A 21,463-nucleotide genomic window follows, 5' to 3' on the forward strand; every position below is an offset into this window, starting at 1 on the left:
TCACGAGGTCAAGAGATCGAGACCATCCTGGTCAACATGGTGAAACCCCGTCTCTACTAATACAAAAAATTAGCTGGGCACGGTGGCACGTGCCTGTAATCCCAGCTACTCAGGAGGCTGAGGCAGGAGAATTGCCTGAACCCAGGAGGCGGAGGTTGCGGTGAGCCGAGATCACACCATTGCACTCCAGCCTGGGTATCAAGAGCGAAACTCCGTCTCAAAAAAAAAAAAAAAAAAAACTAGACCCTTAACCAGGTGCGGTGGCCCATGCTTGTAATCCCAGCACTTTGGGAGGCTGAAACAGGCAAATCACGAGGTCAGGAATCAGCCTGGCCAATAAAGTGAAACCCCGTCTCTACTAAAAATACAAAAATTAGCCAGGTGTGGTGGCATGCACCTGTAATCCCAGCTACTCGAGAGGCTGAGGCAGGAGAATGGCCTGAACTCAGGAGGCAGAGGTTGCAGTGAGCTGAGATCAGGCCACTGTACTCCAGCCTGGGTGACAAAGCCAGACTTCGTCTCAAAAAAAAAAAAAAAAAAAAAAAGAACTAGACCCTTGATGTGTTACTGTTGAGATGTTTCTATCAAAAGTCACACAATTTCCCTTTTTAAAAAAATAACAAGGATATGATATACATTTGTAGGACAGATGAGCCAAAACAGTTGAGCTTGTGACTTTGGCTGTGGGATATCATCTTTAAGAAAATAATTATCAGAAGAAAAATAGTGTGCTGTGATAAATACAAGGATAGTTAGGTTCTAGTCTCAGGTTCTTCATTTTCAAACTACATGGGCTCAAACAAATCAACTGACCTCTCTGGGCTTCTGTTCCTTATCTGTATGTAATAAGAGAGGTGGACCAGATGATACTCTTCCAACTCTATGAAATTCCAAAGTTTCCAACTTTTCTAACGATATTAAAAATAATCTTGTTATTGTAATGCCAATATTTCAATGTAAAAAAAGAGAAGTCATAGAATACAGCAGCACTTCAATTTATTTCAAATGCACACTTAAGAAAAAAAATACTGGACTGGGCATGGTGGCTCATGCCTGTAATCCCAGCACTTTGGGAGCACTCAACTTCCCAGGCTCAAGCAATCCTCTGACTTCAGCTTTTTGAGTAGCTGGGACAATAGGTGCATGCCACCATGCCCGGCTAATTTTTTGAATTTTTTGTAGAGTGGGGGTTTCGCCATGTTGCCCAGTCTGGTCTCAAGTGATCCATCAGCCTCGGCCTCTCAAAGTGTTGGGATTACAGGTGTGAGTAACTGTGTCCAGCCTAAAATTTTCCTAATATGTTTCATGTATTAATCTGGTAGCTCTTTTTGCACAGGACCATGGTTTTTTTTTTCATCTTTGTACTCACTTTATTTAGGACAGAGCCAAGAATAATGATAATGATACTAGCTAATGCTGTGTTATACGCCAGGCAAGTGCCAAGTGCAGTATTTGTTTTAATCTTCATTATCCCTATTTTATAGAGGAGAGGACTGAGTCTCACAGAAAGGAAGTAACTTGCTTAGTCTCATAGCTAATAAAGAAATGCAGCTGTGATTAGAACCCAGCTGGGTGTGTGTTCCTGTGGGTATTATCTCTGTTTTAATAGCTGGCAACAGTGTGTTTTCCATAATGATTGCTGAGGGAATGCATGATTGAAAAAGTTGACGCTGTATCTAGTATTAAAGAGTGATGATACTAAAATTGCTAGCAATCTGACTTCAGAGCTACATACTTAACCCTTATATTTTCTCAGAAACGGTTTATATGAATATATAGGTATGCTTTTCATATACATTCTATAGGTTAGGAAAAATAAGATGTATTAATTACACAAGATCATTCATTTATTAACACAATCTGTACCCCACATCCCAGGTCTCCTAACTCCAAATCCTGTATTTTTTCCCCCTCTATAATACTTTCAGCTGTTGGTTAGAGCTTTATATCTATTTTCTTAGGAATGCACAATAGTCTTTTTCGTATGGAATATAGATACTTTCATTGAGACTATCTGAAGATAAGAGGTAGCCCTTAAAAATCTTTCTGTGTTGGCCAGGCAGTGGCTCATGCCTGTAATCCCAGCACTTTGGGAGGCCGAGGCAGGCGGATCATGAGGTCAGGAGTTCAAGACCAGCCTGGCCAATATGGTGAAACCCCATCTCTACTAAAAATACAAAAATTAGCTGGTCACGGTGGTGTATGCCTATAGTCCCAGCCACTTGAGAGGCTGAGGCAGGAGAATCGCTTGAACCTGAGAGACAGAGGTTGCAGAGAGCCAAGATTGTGCCACTGCACTCCAGCCTGGGCGACAGAGCAAGATTCTGTCTCAAAAAAAAAACAAAATCTTTATGTGTGTCTTTCTTTCTCAAAGGTGATCTGCCTATCTGAAGTCAGGAGTTCAAGACCAGCCTGGCCAATACGGCAAAACCTCGTTTCCACTAAAAATACAAAAATTAGCCAGGCATCGTGGCAGGCACCTGTAATTCCAGCCACTCAGGAAGCTAATGTGGGAGGATCACTTGAGCCTGGGAAGCTGAGGCTGCAATGAGCCATGATCATGCCACTGTACTCCAGCCTGCATGACAGAGTAAGATTCTGTCTCCAAAAAAAAAGACAAGACAAAAATATTTAAGTACCATAAAAATACTTTACAAAGAATTATGCAAATATCAGTTGACATTATTACATATGAAGTTAATATGATAAAGTAACTCAAACTGATTCTGAGTGGGACCTATGGAAACCCATCCCCTTATTTAGTCACTGTACCATGTTCATACTAGTAGACCAAGAACAGAGAAGAAAGATGCTTAAGTGTGTTCTTACAATCAGATAAAACACAGACTTTGAAACTGTCCTGGACAACTATTCTACTCTAATACTTAATACAGAAGGCAATGATCCAGACAACATAATGCACTTGCTTGCAGTAAAGAAAAACTGACATCCCCCTGAAAAAAAAAAAAATGAATAAAATTAGTGTAGTACCAAAATTCAGAGACAGAAGCCTCTCCTCACACGGAAAAATCCTTAACTAATACACTGCAGCATTTAGATACATCAATAATTAAACACATTGAAAATTTAGGTTGATGTTCCACTTAGGAAAAATATCATCTGCATTACTGAAATACTGTAAACGGAATCAATTTTCAAATAAGAGATAATCTGAATATGGCTCCATAAAATTAAGCATTCTAGCCTATGGAAGCAGATCCCCACTTGGCAGTCACCACCTGTACCTCTTTAAATGAAGATGTATTAATGTGCTCACCTGAGAGACACCACTGGATTCATGTGCAATAATCACAAGACTCACATGGAAAATTCCCCCAAAAATGGACACACTTAACTGTTAAGGGTTAGAAAGAGGAATGAAAAAAATCTATTTTAGCCAGGTGCTGTGGCTCACGCCTATAATCCCAGCTCTTAGGGAGGCAGAAGAGGGAAAATAGCTTGAGCCCAGGAGTTCAAGACCTGCCTGGGCAATATAGCGAGATCTCATTCTCCACAAAAAGGAAAAAAAATCTATTTTAACTTCTGTACATATTCCTAGAAGGCTTAAAACGAGGATTTCAACTTGACTGTCATCATGAGGGAAGCTATAGTTATTACCTGTATCCCTATTCCTCAATCAGTTCTCCACATACTACCCAGTGTTCTAAGTTTTTTTAATCAAGGAGTCTCCCACTTCCTTGTTTTAGGGATCAAGACTAGACCAAGATCCAAACCTCAAGTCTAAGCTCTTCCCTAAGTGCTCTTGGCCTGCCTCACAGCAGTTCCTCACCCCATAAACTTCCACTATGCAGTTACATTCACTGAATTTTATCTACCCCGATGTCATTCTGGCCTGTTCTCTTCCACTGTCCCTAAGGACTACCATAATTAAACTCATCAAAATGTCTTTATATAGTTCAAGTGAAATTTTAAATTTCCCTCTTAAAATGGCAGTGAATTCTGGCGGGGCACAGTGGCTCATGCCTGTAATACCAGCACTTTGGCAGGCCAAGACAGGAGGATGGCTGGAGGACAAGAGTTTGAAATCAGCCTGGGCAACACAGACACCCTGTCTCTACAAAAAAATTCAAGAATTAGACAGGCATGGTGGTGCACACCTGTAATTCCAGCTACACAGGAGACTGAAGTGAGAGGATCACTTATATACAGGAGTTCCAGGGTGCAGTAAGCTATGAATGGGACTCTGCACTCCAGCCTAGGTGACAGAGCAAGATTTGTCTCAAAAAAACAAGGGGCAGGGCAGGGGTAGGGACATGGTGTTGCATTCCTGTGGTCCCAGCTACTTAGGAGACAAGGCAGGAGGATGACTAAGACTGGGAGGTGGAGGCTGCAGTGAGCCATGAGCCATTGCATTTCAGCCTGAGTGACAGAGCAAGACCCTGTCTCAAAAAAAAAAAAAAAATAGTTAATTCTCTAAGCCCCACCTAATACTAATTGTGACTGTCACATAATAATTACTATCTTGCCTGGCATATTTCCAATTTAAAAGGCATTTTCACATTCATTATCTAATTTGACCTTCACAACAGATGGGAAGGCCAGCTATTATTATCTCTATCCCAAGTTTCAGGAAGAGAATATCAGTTGTCCCATGAAACTTAGCTAGTAAGTAGCAATGCTGGAACTCCCACCAAGTTTGTATGGTCACAAATCCAATGCCCTTTCCACATATGTACTCACTCTCTTGACCAAGAGAGTGTAAAAAACTACATCATCTATCTAACTATCCCTTAAACAAATTACCTAGATGGAACACCAAGTTCCTAGAGAAAAATAAGCTCTATTAGTTTAACAGTATCACATGAAGATATAACATAATTGGCCATCTTTTTTTTTTTTGAGATGGAGTTTCACTCTTGTCGCCCAGGCTGGAGTACAATGGCATAATCTTGGCTTACTGCAACCTCCACCTTTTGAGTTCAAGCGATTCTCCTGCCTCAGCCTCCTGAGTAGTTGGGACTACAGGCATGTGCCACTACGCCTGGCTAATTTTTTTTTTTTTTTTTTTTGTATTTTTAGTAAAGACAGGGTTTCACCATTTTGGCCAGGCTGGTCTCAAACTCCTGACCTCAGGTGACCCACCCATCTCAGCCTCCCAAAATGCTGGAATTACAGGTGTGAGCCATCATGTCTGGCTGAAGTTGGCCGTCTTTTAATAAATCCTAAGGCCAATGATGAAAGCACCAAATTATCCCGATGCTCTAGTAGTAGCATTAGTCAAGAAAGGAAACCAACATATTACTGACCCCCTATCATGTTACAGGCATATATTAGACCCCAGCACATACATTAACCCTAACGTCCCTGTAAAGTCTGTATCATATCCCTATTCTGTAGATGAGCAAAACAAGGCTCATCCAAGAGTAAAGGGTATCCAATGATGGTTAAGAGGTATAACCCAATAAATGGAGAGCCAAGATTTTGAAACCCAAGTCTGAGGCTATTTCCAGTGACTATGCCACGTTTTGGAGACTTTTAAAGAATTCTTAAAACAGGATTATGCCGCCGGGTGCGGTGGCTCACGCCTGTAATCCCAGCACTTTGGGAGGCTGAGGTGGGTGGATCATGAGGTCAAGAGATCGAGACCATCCTGGTCAACATGGTGAAACCCCATCTCTACTGAAAATACAAAAAATTAGCTGGGCATGGTGGCGCGTGCCTGTAATCCCAGCTACTCAGGAGGCTGAGGCAGGAGAATTGCCTGAACCCAGGAGGCGGAGGTTGCGGTGAGCTGAGATCGCGCCATTGCACTCCAGCCTGGGTAACAAGAGCGAAACTCCGTCTCAAAAAAAAAAAAAAAAAAACCAGAATTATGCCTAGAAGTCCTTTAATTTTGGTGAGATGATCAAAATACTCCATGTATGTTACTGCTGTAAAACAAGATTAAATGACAGGAAGAACAATCAGATATATACATCTGATGATAGGTACTAATTCATGTATAATATATTTTTGAGCCAACCGCTGTAATATGTAACAGTTTAATAGAAACTTGAATGTATCTTCAGAATGTCTCATCCTATAATTGAAAATCTAGAATAAGCTTTGAATCTGGTAAACTGTCTGCCACTAATTAGCTGAGTCCCTAAATTTAGTTACTAAACTTGTCTTAACTTTTTACATGAATAAAATGGAAACAATACCTACCTATCCAAGTTTTCAATAAGATTTAGAAATGTCCAGATACAGTGGTTCACGCCTATAATCCCAGCAATTTGGGAGGCCGAGGCAAATGGATCACCTGAGGTCAGGAGTTCTAGAATAGCCTGGCCAACATGGTGAAACCCCATCTCTATTAAAATACAAAAATTAGCTGGGCATGGTGGCGGAAACCTGTAATCCCAGCTAGTTGGGAGGCTGAGGCAGGGGAATCGCTTGAACCCGGGAGACAAAGGTTACAGTGAGCCAAGACTGTGCCACTGCACCCCAGCCTGGGCAACAAGATTGAAACTGTTTAAAAAAAAAAAAAAAAAGATTTAGAAATAATGTAAGTAAAACACCTATGACAATGTCTAGCATGTGTAGCTATTATTAGCCTCTGCCCTCTGTGGATATTCCCAGCCAAAACATGTACATGAAAATTTAAAATTCAAACAAAGGATATTCCAAATATAATGGGCTGTTTGGTATCATGGAAAATAAATATTCAGATGAATCAAATTTTCAATTTTCATCAAATATTTTGGTATTAGATAATTCTTTTAATCTCAGATCATCAAAACAAACCTGGGTATTTACCTTGAATCCCTAAGCAGAGTTTCTTCCCCCTTCAAAAGATCTTCTAGTTACCTAGTAACCACCTGCTAGCCCCAAACTAAAAAAACTGGCTCTGCTCTGGGCTAATTACCCAAGCAGCATGAACAATCTAAACCGAAGTGTAGAATAAAGGGAATTGTCAGCCAGAATGTTAGTGAAATTATCCACAACAGGAGACCTGAGAATCCAAATACCACCGGGCAGTTATTTCCATGAGAATAAAATCACAATTTATGAACCCTGCAAATTATACCATTATTAAAACAAACATCCCATTGAGGCTACAGCCATCAGATAAATGGCTTTATTGTCCCCATTGTTTCATCTACTGCAGCAAAGAGGTGAAAACTGAATGAGCCGTTACCAGAAGCAGTAATTTCTAGGAAATTACATTGCAGACCTCCCTCTTAAAGCTCCCTTTGTGTTGGAGTATACAGGCTCTGGAAGGGAAGAGGGAAATGAGGAATCAACTGTTCTCTGCATGCCCCCCAACTCAAAGATCCTGACAACTTTACAGCAGAACTCACCAGTTTTCTCCACATTTTTCTATTTCTTTTCTCATCCAGTAGTTCGATCCTGGGCTCACCCAGGAGGGAAGAATCTGAACTCAGCAAAACTACTTTATTCACTAGGGAACCTTTAGACAATCCTCCAACCCAAATAAACACAGACAGAAGAGACAAGAAAATGGCCCTTGGTTTCCCTGGCTCTCACAATACAAAGTATCTCTAGCTAGACAGAGTAATGAGAATTAATGACAAAGTACAAAAACATAGCATAGGTTCCTCCCACTATTAAATAAAAAAATCCTTTGCAATAACTGCTAGCATCACAAACCTCAAATGACATTTACAGAATTGAATGGGAAACTTGAGACACTACCTAACAGCTAACCTGTGCTGAACTGCATCATGGAATAGAGAAGGCAAAAGTAATCCCTTCAGTAATCATTCAATGAATCCACAAATCTACCAGTTTTGGAAATGGAAGGAATGAAGCTAGAGCATCACTGGGCATCTGCTATATGCCAACTACTGTACACATATTATTTCTAATCTTCCCAACAACTTTCTGAGGTAGAACAGATACGCCTTATTGACAGGTGAGAATTTAAGGCACACAAAAATTAAATAACTTATCCCTGGTCACATAGCTACTTAACTAAGATCTGAATTAAAGTTTCTCTGACTTTAAAATGGAAGCACTAGGGGCCGGGCGCGGTGGCTCAAGCCTGTAATCCCAGCACTTTGGGAGGCCGAGGCGGGTGGTTCACGAGGTCAAGAGATCGAGACCATCCTGGTGAACATGGTGAAACCCCGTCTCTACTAAAAATACAAAAACTAGCTGGGCGTGGTGGCGCACGCCTGTAGTCCCAGCTACTTGGGAGGCTGAGGCAGGAGAATTGCTTGAACCCAGGAGGCAGAGGTTGCAGTGAGCCGAGATTGTGCCACTGCACTCCAGCCTGGCACCTGGCAACAGAGTGAGACTCTGTCACAAAAAAAAAAAAAAAAAAAAAAAATGGAAGCACTTTTAACCTTAGGTTTTTGCCATTTTATTCTATTAGTAGAGCCTAATTTAAAATACTTATATGAAAAATGTGTAAGATATCAGATTTAAATGCTACCTCATCCTTTTACAAAGTTCTCACACTGTGAAGCAGTCATGGGAGGATGCAGATGAATTATAACATCATCATACAGTTCACTTTAAGAATTCTCCTTTAATCTTATCAACAAACTTCTGAGGTATGACTCCACCACCACCACTTTACACTGAGAAAACTGAGGTTCAGAAAGATTTTATGATTTGCCCAAGGCAGAATAGAAACTAAAACCCAGAACTCTGACTACAAACTCATTTTTTATGCAACTTGATCACAATGCCAGACTTAAACATAGGCACAAAGAACTCAAAAATCTGCTGTGGAGATCTTTTCTTATTTTTGAAGAACATCTGTTCATAATTAATAGCATGTGGAACACTGGGCATGAGGGAGGGAAGGTAGGAACAACAGAAAGTCCCTTAGGGCCTTAAGCTGCCTAAATGTAAAGTTTCCTGTTTCAAAAAACACTGGAAGCCCATTCAGTGGAAAAGAACAGGAGCTCTAAGTGACAGAAATGCATTTTGGCACTCTGAACTCCCAAATGTACTCTAGACCACCAAGTGAAAGCTTACTGGTAATATTGGCTTCCAGGGATTGAGGGCCTATTATACATCAGACACTATGCTAGGCTCTTTACACATACTCTTCCTAATCTTCTCCGATGCTCCTTTGGGAAGATGGTAGAATCCGTTTCACAGATGAGTAAACTACAGCTGAGAGGTGAACTGACTAAATCCTGATTGATCTGACCATTGTTTAATCTATAGTGACAGAAAAGCTGATAGGTGGTTGCTTGAAAGGGGGAAACGGGGAGAACATGGAGGGCAAGATTTCAAAGGGGCATCAAGAAACTTTTGGGAGGTGATGGATATGTTCACCATCTGCTTTGTGGTGATGGTTTCACAGGTGTATATGTATGTCAAAACTAAGCAAACTGTATATTAAATTTGTATCACTTATTGTATGTCAATTTTACTTCAATAAAGCTGATTAGGAGAAAATTCACACACACACACACACACACACACACACACAATTTTCTTTTTACTAACCACTGACTACCACCCCAGAATATCTGCCCTAAAACTGATCACAGGAAGGTCAGGCCAAAGAGTTCTTTCCCTAACCAATGTAATTTCAAGTTTACGTAAATTATTAGTAAAACATCACTGAAAGTTTTAAATACCCAAGAATAACAAATTATTTCCAAGCGCTCTACAGCATTTCAGAATATGTTTCTGTACAAATGAAATGTTAATTACAAAATGTAGCCTGGTAAAAGAATAAATAGTAAAGTCTTCGGCATCACACAAACCTGGATTGAATCCCATCCTTGATTCTTACTATGAATCTAATCAGGTTTCTAAATCTGTATTCACCTTCTCATTTATAAAATGAAAGTGATAATAACAATGCTATCCATCTTAGTCAGTTCAGGCTGCTATGTATGTAACAGAATACCACAAACATTTACTTTTCACAGGTCTGGAGGCTGGGAAGTCCAAGATCAAGGTACTAGCAGATCTGGTATCTGGTGACAGCTTCCCGATTTGCAGATGGCCCTCTTCTCAATGTATCCTCAAATAGTGGAAAGGAGAGAGAGAGGAAGTAAGCTCTCTGGTATCTCTTCTTATAAGGGCACTTATAAGAGCTCCATCCTAATGACCTAATTACTTCCCAAAAACCCTATCCCCAAACATCACACTGAGGATTAGGGTTTCAACATATGAATTTTGGTGGGATACATTCAGTCCATACACTATCATTTACTAAAATCAAACTATGTGCCAAACACTGAACTAAGCACTTTAGTTACTTCCTAACAACGATATAATATAAATACCATTATGTTTCCATCTAATAGATGGAGAAAATAAGTTATAGAAAGATTAAGTAACTTTGAAGGTCACACAGCAAGTAAGTGCAACAGCTGGGATTTAAATTCACCTTGCAAAATTATTGAGGAATAACTGGAAGAAGAAGGTAAAATATTATCAATGTCAGTAAAGCATAAATGACAGAATCCCCACCCCCCATCCTTTAGAGCAAGTTTCTCTAACGAAATAAAGTGTAATTAAATGGAAATTTGTTTAATATTCCATAAATTAAACTTTTAACTGATGAAAGCTAGTGCTAAGCAATTTATCCAGTTTATTCCTAATTCACAGTCTACAAAGTAACTATTATTTTTCTCTTTTACTGATGAACAAAATGAAATTCTAAAATGTTTAATAACCTTCAATGGTGGCACAGATATAAGCTGCATCACTTGGATGCAAGCAGAAGTCTTCTGACAGGAAATGAGGCTCTTTCTAGTTCAGCTTGTTGCTATCCAAGCCACTAAGAAGCAAACTCAATAATTTTTCAGATACCATTCCTTAGGTACCTTAAGCAGTATCTTGCATAATAGCACAGAATCAAAGTTTCATGGATCTGAACTTTAAAATCTTTGCCCTGACACGTTTACATTGTTAGCACTTCATAAATGATGTCTACACACTAATATACTCAATATTTTCCTTACTTATTTCTGGTTTGGGTAAGAAAATTGATGCTACAATCTGTCAAAATATAACTGTCAATGAATAAATAAAAAATGAAAACCAGAAGAAGTGAGAACGACCCCCAGACCAACCAAAGCCTGTGCTCAACTGCATCCCATGCCCAGTGCCTACATCCCACCACCATCACTGTCACCACCACCAGGCCAAAGAGAAAGGCTGAAGGGGATGCTAAAGGAGATAAAGCCGAGGTAAAGGATGAAACACAGAGAAGATCCATGAGGTTGTCTGCTAAACCTGCTCCTCCAAAGCTAGAGCCTGAGCCTTAAAAGGCCCCTGCAAAGAAGGGAGAGAAGGGGCTGGGCGTGGTGGCTCATGCCTGTAATCCCAGGACTTTGGGAGGCCAAGTAGGCAAATCATGAGGTCAGGAGTTCAAGACCCACCTGGCCAATATGGTGAAACCCTGTCTCTACTAAAAATACAAAAAAATTAGCTGGGCATGGTGGTAGGAGCCTGTAATTCCAGCTACTCAGGATATAAAAAATTAGCCAGGCATGGAGGCATGTGCCTGTAATTCTAGCTCAGGAGACCAAGCCAGGAGAATTGCTTGAGCCTGGGAAGCAAAGGTTGCAGTGAGCCGAGATTGCGCCACTGCACTCCAGCTTGGGCGACAGACACACAAAGAGAAAAAGGGGAAAGCTGAGGCTGGCAAGGAGGGAAATAACCTAACCCTGCAGAAAATGGAGATGCCAAAACAGACCAGGCACAAAAAGCTGAAGGTGCTAGAGATGCCAAGTGAAGGTGCTGGAGATGCCAAGTGCATTTTTGATAACTGTGTACTTCTGGTGATTGCGCAATTTGAAATATTATTTTTAATCGAGTTTTATAAAAATGCAGAATTTTGTTTTACCTTTTTTTTAAAGCTATGTTGTTAGCACACAGAACACTTCACTGTTGTTTTGCGGGGAAGGGGTATATGTCACTAACAGAATGTCTCCGAAGCTGGATCGATGTGGGGAAAACACCTTTCCCTTCCAGTTTTGAGAGACTTCCTCTTGGCTACCAGTAGGAGGGATTCCCTGACTTTGACACACATGGCCACCCTGGGCACAAAAGCCTTGAGGTATGGAAAAACAAAATTGATTTTATGTCCTCATCTCCCTTTCTGTCTTTCAGCATAGACTTAACTCCCTTACGCCCAGACATCTGTTGGGACCTAACCTCCAATCATTGGTTAATAGTGTTTCAGGCAATCTGGACTTCCAGTGATGCCACTGAGATGGCATCTGTCAAAAGAGCAGTGGTTCCGTTTCTAGATTGTGGATCTTTAGATAAATCCTGTCACTTTCACTTTACTTCCTGAAAGTCAGGGTCGGCTCGTGAAAAGTTGTTAAACAACATGCTAAATGTGAAATGTCTACCCTCACTCTAAACTTTCCCTGTTCAGAGCATCAGATGAAGACTTCACTGGGTTTTACAGTGGCTTTCTGATTTTTGGTAGTCCATTGAAGAAGGGAGTTTGAAAGTTGTTGTACACTGTTAAGGATTGTCTGCCCATGTCCTGCCTAAAATACCATGACTATTTATGGAAAGTATCTTTAATAAAGCTGGATACAGTTTGGTTTAAAAAAAAAAAAGGAATATAATACTTGTATATCACATTTATGAGCTAAAAACAGAATACTTGTATACCACATTTATGAGTTTCTTTCACATGTATTAAATTTCAAAGATGGATACAGATATAACTGTCCCCACTTTACATGGGAAAAAACTGAGATTCACAGAATGCTCAAACAACCTGTCCATGTCAGACACCTAGTAAGTGGCTGAGCTGGGGTTCAAATTCAGTTCTTCTGACTCTGTGACCAGAATTGTCCACACATAAGACCTAGTCTTCTTTCAGAAATAAGCTCAGGTTACTCCTTCTCCAAGAACTCCTCCCTATAACAAGGTTTGAAAACTCCCTCTCTGCTACTTACTGTATAACATCTATAACACATTGAACTGTAACTTATTTGCTTATACCTTATCTCTGTTGTACCTGGGAGCTCCTTGAAGACAGCAACTACACCTTACTTATCTCCATGTATCATCAAAACCAACCTAACATAGAGGTTGATATCCATGTTGACTAAAAGAATGCATATATGCATAAGTGATTTTTTTGCTTGCTACTAAGACTCTAATCAGCAAAATATTTTGGAGAGTCATAATTTAAATTGCCTGCCAGAAACTACTAATGGCTTAACAGAGCAGTCATTAAAAACCCACATGGCTTAAAGTCTCAATCTTTCCACCATCAAACAATTAAGTCTTATATTTCAGTTGTAAAAATCAAATGCACAAGCATTTGATACAATTTGGTTTCATACCATTCGTTTTAGATTATCTATAAATTAAAATTGGCCAAAGGTTAATACAGAGGAAACTTGGAAGCAGAAAAAAGAACTCTAAACTAAGGGTCAGAAAAGCAATCATAAGGCCCCAGCTTCTCCATTTACCAATGTGATCTTCATTCATTCCAAGTGAGGTTCCAGGGATCTGTCATAAATCAAGTTCTTTTTGAGTCTCATTGGGTCTACTGTATACACAGCTCCACTGACCCAGCTATAGGCAAGGAGTAGAGGAAAGCTTCATGAGAGTAGGCTGAAGTAGAGACAACACAAGGAGCAGGAAGTAAGGGACAACAACCATGACAGAAGACACTCTATTAAAACTCAGCCCAGAGCAACATGAAGTAACTGACTGGCTGGGAAATTACAGCTGTTAATAGGCCAGTCTGAAATGATGAATTCACTTGACATGTCCTTACTGATGCCTACTCTGTCCAAGGTCCCAAGATGGTCTCTAAGAATAAAAGGATGATCAGATGCAACTCCTGTCCACTACAAGTGGAAGAGACCAACAAATAATAAACGGATAACCACAATCAGAGTAACCCAGAGATGGGGTACCCAATCCCAACCTAGGAAATCATGGAAAACCTCCTGGAAAAGGTTATCTCCTAGGATGAGTCTTAAAGGCTAAGTCAGAGTAGACCAATTAAGAGTAACAATTAAGAGATATCTAGGCCAAGAGAACAGCAGGTGCAAAGACAGTGAGAAAAGACACATTGCATATCTGAAGAACTCCAGGCAGAGTACAATGCAAACTTCAGGAGTACTGGAGGTAAAATGTGTAAGCCAGGAGGAAAGACAAACAATGAATGACAATGGTGAGGAAATTAGGGAGAGGATCCTGAACTACCTCAGATACCACAGCAGGAAACATGGGTCTCATCTCAAAGGTTTTAAGTCAAGAGTTTCATACTAACTCCTACCTAGGAGACAGTGTCCCTACAATGACACCTGGTTGAAGGACAGGCTTTCAGACATGCTTATTTTAAAAGGTGTAGGTTTTTCTCTTCATAATTCTACAGCCTGATCAAAATGTAAATAAACACAGAAGAATATTTTTTAAAACACTCCTTTGCTTCTGGGACAGGGTATTATGGAGAATACTGTACCTCCTCAGGGATGATTGATCTAGTTAGAAAAAATTTTTAAAGGGATGTTTTCTAAATTCACTGACTCTTTTTTTTTTTGAGACATGGTCTCTCTCTGTCACCCAGGATAGAGTGCAGTGGCGTGATCAGTGCTCCCTGCAGCCTCGACCTCCTGGGCCAAAGCGATCCTCCCACCTCAGCCTCTCAAGTAGCTGGGACCACAGGCATGTGCCATCACTCCCAGCTAATTTATTTTTTATTTTTTTTGTAGAGATGGAGTGTCCCTATGTTGCCCAGGCTGGTCTTGAACTCGTAGGCTCAAGTGAGCCTTCCACCTTGGCTTCCTAAGTGCTGGGATCACAGGTGTGAGCCACCATGGCTGGCCCACTGACATTTTTAATTGAGAAAGAACCATAAACCTCAGTGAACTCTCCAGAACAATCCAATCTGTTTCAATCAGAAACCACAAAGTTTAAAAAGATGATAGAGTCCCAGCACTTTGGGAGACCAAGGCAGAGGACTGCTTGAGGCCAGGAGTTCAAGATCAGCCTGGGCAACCTAACAAGACTCCATCAAAAGAATGATGGAGAATCAAAGTCATACCATACCTCCACTGGTTCACCAAGAAATCCAGGCAAATAGCCAAAGTTTGATTTTTCTTGACAAGAAGAGACCAAGCAAGCTACAACTAGAAAATAAGTCCCAAAATACAAAAACCAATAAATGCAGTGCTTTATTTCTCTAATAAAGGTGCTTTAAAAGACAAAACAAGCTGGGCTCACACCTGTAATCCCAGCACTTTGGGAGCCAAGGCGGGTGGATCACAAGGTCAGGAGTTTGAAACCAGCCTGGCCACCATGGTGAAACCCCATCTCTACTAAAATACAAAATAGCTGGGCATGGTGGCACGCACCTGTAATCCAGGCAGAGGTTACAGTGAGCCAAGATCATACCACTGCACTCTAGCCTGGGCGACATAGCAAGACTCAGACTCTGGGGGAAAAAAAAAAAGACAAGACATTATTCCTTCTTTGCATACTGAAAGTCACAATAAATTCAATACTTCTACTCTAGAAAGATAACACTGATAACAGCTACCATTTATTGAGTAATTAATACATGCCAAGCACTGTAAGTTCTCTGTTAAGAATTATCTCATTGAATCTGCACAACTATATAGGAATTATGTACTATTATTACTATCCTACCCTTTTAAAGATTACAGAAACTGGGAGAGAGATCCAAGATGGCTGATGATTAGCAGCTCGGGCACGTACCTCCCAGTGAAAGCGTAAAGAACGAGAGGACGCCACACTTTCAGACGAATATCAGTTGCTCACGGACCAGGAGATTCCCAGTGGAGGAGCTCCACGGGTCGCCACGGCGACTCTTGTGGCCGGCGTGGAGGTTTTGCTGGTGCCTTAGCACGCCAGTTCTTGGTGCAGAGTCCGGAGATTCCCGGGCAGAAAAGCACCATCAATCTTAACACCGCTGTTTTGGCCGGCTCAGTGGATTGGTCAGATTTCGGCGCAGGGAATCAACAAGTTGGACGTCAGAGACCCAGTTAGAAAGTCGGTAATTATAAAGACGACAGACGGACAAATATATAATGAAGGGAAGAAACCAGCGTAAAAAGGTAGAGAATACTCAAAATCAGAATGCCTCTCCCTCTACAGGGGATTGCAATTCCTCATCAGTAACGGAACAAGGCTTAATAGATTACACGTGTGTTCCAATAACAGAAGCAGGTTTCAAAACGTGGGTGATAAGAAACTTCTGTGAATTAAAAGAACTTGTTCTAACCCAATGCAAAGAAACTAAGAACCTTGAAAAAAGGTTTGACGAAATGTTAACGAGAATGGACAATTTAGAGAAGAATATAAGTGAATTGATGGAGCTGAAAAACACAACACGAGAACTTTGCAAAGTATGCACAAGTTTAAACAGTCGAATTGATCAAGCAGAAGGAAGGATATCAGAAGTCGAGGACCAGCTCAGTGAAATGAAACGAGAAGACAAGAATGCAGAAAAAAGGATGAAAAGGAATGAGCAAAGTCTCCAGGAAATATGGGACTATGTGAAAAGACCTAATTTACGTTTGATAGGTGTACCTGAATGTGATGAAGAGAATGAATCCAAGTTGGAAAATACTCTTCAGGATATCATTCAGGAAAATTTTCCCAACCTGGCAAGGCAGGGTAATATTCAACTCCAGGTAATACAGAGAACACCACAAAGATATTCTTCAAGAAGACCAACCCCAAGGCACATAATCGCCAGATTTATTAGGGTTGAAATGAAGGAGAAAATACTAAGGGCAGCCAGAGAGAAAGGTCAGGTTACCCATAAAGGGAAACCTATCAGACTTACAGCAGATCTCTCAGCAGAAACCCTACAAGCCAGAAAAGAGTGGGGACCAATATTTAACATCCTTAAAGAAAAGAACTTTCAACCCAGAATTTCCTATCCAGCCAAACTAAGCTTTATGAGCGAAGGAAAAATTAAATCTTTTGCAAACAAACAAGTACTTAGAGACTTCACCACCACCAGGCCTGCTTTACAAGAGCTTCTGAAAGAAGCACTATACATATAAAGGAACAACCAATATTAGCCTTTCCAAAAATATATCAAAAAGCAAAGAACTTTAACACAATAAAAAATTTACATCAACTAATGGGCAAAACAGCCAGCTAGCATCAAACGCCGGTATTAAACTTATATATATTTTAATTGGATAAAAAGCCAAAACCCATCGGTATGCTGCATCCGGGCCCATCTTACATGCAAGAATACACAAAGACTCAGAGAGAAGGAGGAAAATTTACCAATCAAACAGAGAGTAAAAATAAACTAATAAACAAAAAGCAGGAGATGCAATTCTCGCCTGTGATAAAGTAGACTTTAAAGCAACAAAGATCAAAAGAGGCGAGGAATGACATTACATAATGGCAAAAGGATCAATGCAACAAGAAGAGCTGACGATTCTATAGATCAACGAGATAGAAAATTAACAAGGATATTCAGAACTTGAACTCAGACCCGGAACAAGTAAACTTAATAAACATTTATAGAACTCTCCACTTCAAATACACAAAACATACATTACCACCTCACACCTATTCCAAAGGTGACTATATAATTGGAAGTAAATCACTCCTCAGTAATCGCATAGCATTTCATAGGTTTAAATTAAATATTGGTTGGCTGTTTGTTTGTTATCTTCTTCCCTTATTCCTTCCTGACTACATCATTAAGTATAATTATCAGTATAAAAGAGGTTTTCAATACCCATTACTAAATTGCATTCTAGCCTGGGCAAGAAAGCAATACTCCCATTCTCTCTCCCTCTTTCTTTTCCTTCTCCCTCCTCCCCATTCTCTCTCTCTCTTTCTCTTCCTCTTTCCTCCTTCCTATTCTCTCTTTCTCTTTAAAAAAAAAAAAAAAAAAAAAAAAAGAAGTTAGAGATCTAAGCATACTTACAAGCAGAAAAAAAATAAAAATAAAAAAATAAAGATTACAGAAACTAAACACAGAAAAATGCAGTAACACACCCAAGGTTTCATAGCTATTAACAGAATAAGCCAGAACAAAGTAGATGCAGTATGTATTTCTAAAAAGATCACTAACAATCTAGGGAAAATTCATCCCATTAAATTTCTTAGACTACTAAATGTCCAAATTATTTAAATAGTTTTACATTTATCATTAAGAAGACTGACCCTGGCCAGGTGTGGTGGCTCACGCCTATAATCCCAGCACTTTGGGAAGCCAAGGCAGGCAAATCATGAGGTCAGGAGTTCAAGACCATCCTGCCAACATGGTGAAACCTTGTCTCTACTAAAAATACAAAAATTAGCTGTGCATGGTGACATGCACCTGTAATCCCAGCTACTCGGGAGGCTGAGGCAGGAGAATCGCTGGTACCTGGAAGGCAGAGGCTGCAGTGAGCCGAGATCACGCCACTGCACTCCAGCCTGGGCAACAGAGTGAGACTCTGTCTCCAAAAAAAAAAGGAGATTGACCCCTTCCCCATAGCAACAAATGGTGACCAGAGCCTAGTGTACAAAACCAAAACCACTGCATTACTCTACACTTTGTAGTACCAACATACACATAAGCTCTGAGTGGGTGAGTTACATCCTCCTCTGTGAAAACTGGTTCACTCACTTAGCACTGGCTCAATCACTCCACAAAAATGTACTAAGCCCCTGCTAGGTTCCAAGTATCAGGGATATACAAATAATTAGTGTGACACTGTCTCTGGAAGGCAGCATGGCACACAGGAAGAAGCATGCATAGGTTTTGGAGGCAGAAAAGTCTGGGGATAAATCCCACCCTAGTCACTTATTGGCTGATGGGCCTGCACAGGTTCAACATCTCTGAGTCTCTGTTTTCTTACACATAAAATATGTATGGTGACCACAGAGGGTGCAGTGACATACACCTGTAGTCCCAGCCATACAAGAGGCTGAGGCAGGATGATCACTTAAGGCCAGAGTTCAAGACCAGCCTGGGCAACACAGCAAGACCCCGTCTCAAAAAATAAAATATCATCATCATCATATTTTTAAATGTCTAAAACTGAAAAATATGGCCTCATACACACAGAAAAATTGTCAGGTTTAAGTAAGATAACAGGGCCGAGCACAAAGTCAGTACACATTAATGAATGTTAACTCCCCACCCCCAGAACAAGGGTTCCAGGCTAGACAGGGGTGTTAATTGGAAGATAAAACAATGTTTAGCACTATGACTTGTCTAGACTACCTCTTTCTCCATTCTCCTCCGTCCAATCACAGTGAAAAACCAACGTCACTATACAAGATTATTTGCCTATGGCTTCATCTATACCTTTGTCTTTTTCTACTGTAAATGCTCCAGGCTAAGGGTAGGGTGACCTAATATACCTAAAAAACCACTCTTATGCATAGCTATGGATAGTTCTCTAAAAGTCACTTCACACCTTTCCTTAACCACAAAGTGGAGAAAAGTAAGCACCAAGCCCAATGAATTTTCTAACATCCTGATGAAGTTGTGAAACTGTTCAACTCTAAATTTAGTTTTTTCTATTCTACTAAGGCAAAGAAAAAACTGCATTCATATTGGCTTTCAAAACAGTATTTTTAGTAAAGTTTTGACAAAAATCAGTTATTCCCCCAATAAAAAATAAGCAAAGCCTAGAAACACAATTATATCAATAAATAAAAATATATCATCCAATACTGAATCAAGGCAGGGACACCAAACTGTAACAGTATCATTGCATTCTTCATGGACATGTTAAAAAACAAAATAAAACAAACAAAAAAAAACCTAGTTTCAATTTCATTAAAGAATGTTCTTGCCGGACATGATGGCTCATGCCCTGTAATCCCAGCACTTAGGGAAGCTGAGGTGGGTGGACAACCTGAGGTCAAGAGTTCAAGACCAGTCTAGCCAACATGGCAAAACCCCATTTCTACTGAAAATACAAAAATTAGCCGGTCATGATTTCAGGCACCTGTAATCCCAGCTACTCAGCAGGCTGAGGCAGGAGAATCACTTGAACCCAGAAGGCGGAGGTTGCAGTGAGCCAAGATCGCACCATCGCACTCCAGCCAGGGAGGGCGACGGTGTGAGACTCAGTCTCAAAAAAAAAAAAAAAAAAAAGAATGTTCTTGATGAAGTCATAAAAATTATTAATTTTAGCCAGGCACAGTGGTGCAGAGCTATAGTCCAGCTACTAGAGAGGCTGAGGCAGGAGGAGCACTTGATGCCAGGAGTTCAAGACCAGCCTGGGCAACACAGTGAAACTCAATCTCAAAAAAAAAAGTATTAATTTTACTAAATCTTAATCTTTAATTATACATATTTTTCATATTCTGTATGAAGAAATAGAAAAATGGAATGTACACATAAAGCATTTCTTTTTTTTTTTTGGAGATGGAGTCTAACTCTGTCACCCAGGCTGGAGGGCAGTTGTGTGATATCAGCTCATTGCAATCTCTGCCTCCCCAGTTCAAGTGATTCTCCTGCCTCAGTCTCCCAAGTAGCTGCGATTACAGGTGTGTGCCACCACGCCCAGCTAATTTTTGCATTTTTAGTAGAGACAGGGTTTCACCATATTAGCCAGGCTGGTCTCAAACTCCTGACCTCAGGTGTTCCACTTGCCTCAGCCTCCTAGAAGTGCTGGGATTACAGAGGTGAGCCACTACACCCAGCCTCATATAAAGCATTTCTGCCGCATATTAAGGTACAAAAATTGTCTCAAAGAAAAGCGCTAAAGCACTTGTGCAATTGAGTTGCAAGCTGTACTAGCTGCTTTTTTTCATAAACACCATTTTTACTTGAAAAAATGACTGGCAGAAAAATTATGATTATTCAGACTTGGATGTTTGGCAGACAATTTTTTGAAAATGAACAATGTGAGACTGTCACTTCAAGGAAAACAACTGTCAGTACTGGTTGCCAATGATAAAATTTGAGCTTTCAAGTGAAAATTAGAAAAGACTTTGTCTGATGAGATCAGTGGTGATATTAACAAATGTGGTTTCTCAAACATTATACAATTCAGAAGATCTGCACGTGGCCAGGTGCAGTGGCCCACATCTGTAATTCCAGCACTTTGGGAGGCTGAGGCGGGGAGACCACTTGAGCCCAGGAGTCGGAGACCAGCCTGGACAACACAGTGAAATTCAGTCTCTACAAAAAATACAAAAACTGGCCGTGGCTCATGCCTGTAATGCCAGCACTTTGGGAGGTCGAGGTAGGCAGATCACCTGAGATTGGGAGTTAGAGACCAGCCTGACCAACGTGGAAAAACCTCGTCTCTACCAAAAATACCAAAAAATTAGCCGGGCGTGGTGGTGCATGCCTGTAATCCCAGCTACTCAGGAGGCTGAGGCAGGAGAATCACTTGAACCCAGGAGGCAGAGGTTACGGTGAGCTGAGATTGTGCCATTTCACTACAGCCTGGGCAACAAAAGCAAAACTCTCGTCTCAAAAAAAAAAAAAAAAAAATTAGCAGGACATGGTGGCCTGCACCTGTAGTCTCAGCTACTCGGGAGGTTGAGGTGGCAGGATTACATGATCACATGAGCCCAGGAAGTTCAGGCC

The 21,463-nt window shown here is 40.6% G+C and overlaps 1 protein-coding gene across 9 annotated transcripts in view; it reads right to left on the bottom strand.

Moving 5' to 3' along the window:
• The window catches only part of FAM168A (family with sequence similarity 168 member A), a 168,228-nt gene that overhangs the window by 137,562 nt on the left and 9,203 nt on the right, over positions 1–21,463 (bottom strand). Inside the window, exon 1 of one of the 9 annotated variants that reach the window (XM_064365275.1) lies at positions 15,282–15,301. The exons of the other annotated variants lie outside the window; for them this stretch is intronic. The gene's annotated coding sequence lies outside the window, so the exon portion shown is untranslated. Of the gene's footprint in view, positions 1–15,281; positions 15,302–21,463 lie in introns of those variants that run through there. 9 annotated transcript variants of the gene reach the window in all.

This window comes from Aotus nancymaae, unplaced genomic scaffold (genome assembly GCF_030222135.1).
Source record: "Aotus nancymaae isolate 86718 unplaced genomic scaffold, 86718_ANA_hifiasm-v0.15.2.pri h1tg000059l, whole genome shotgun sequence".
In the NCBI taxonomy this organism is placed as follows: Eukaryota; Metazoa; Chordata; class Mammalia; order Primates; family Aotidae; genus Aotus; species Aotus nancymaae.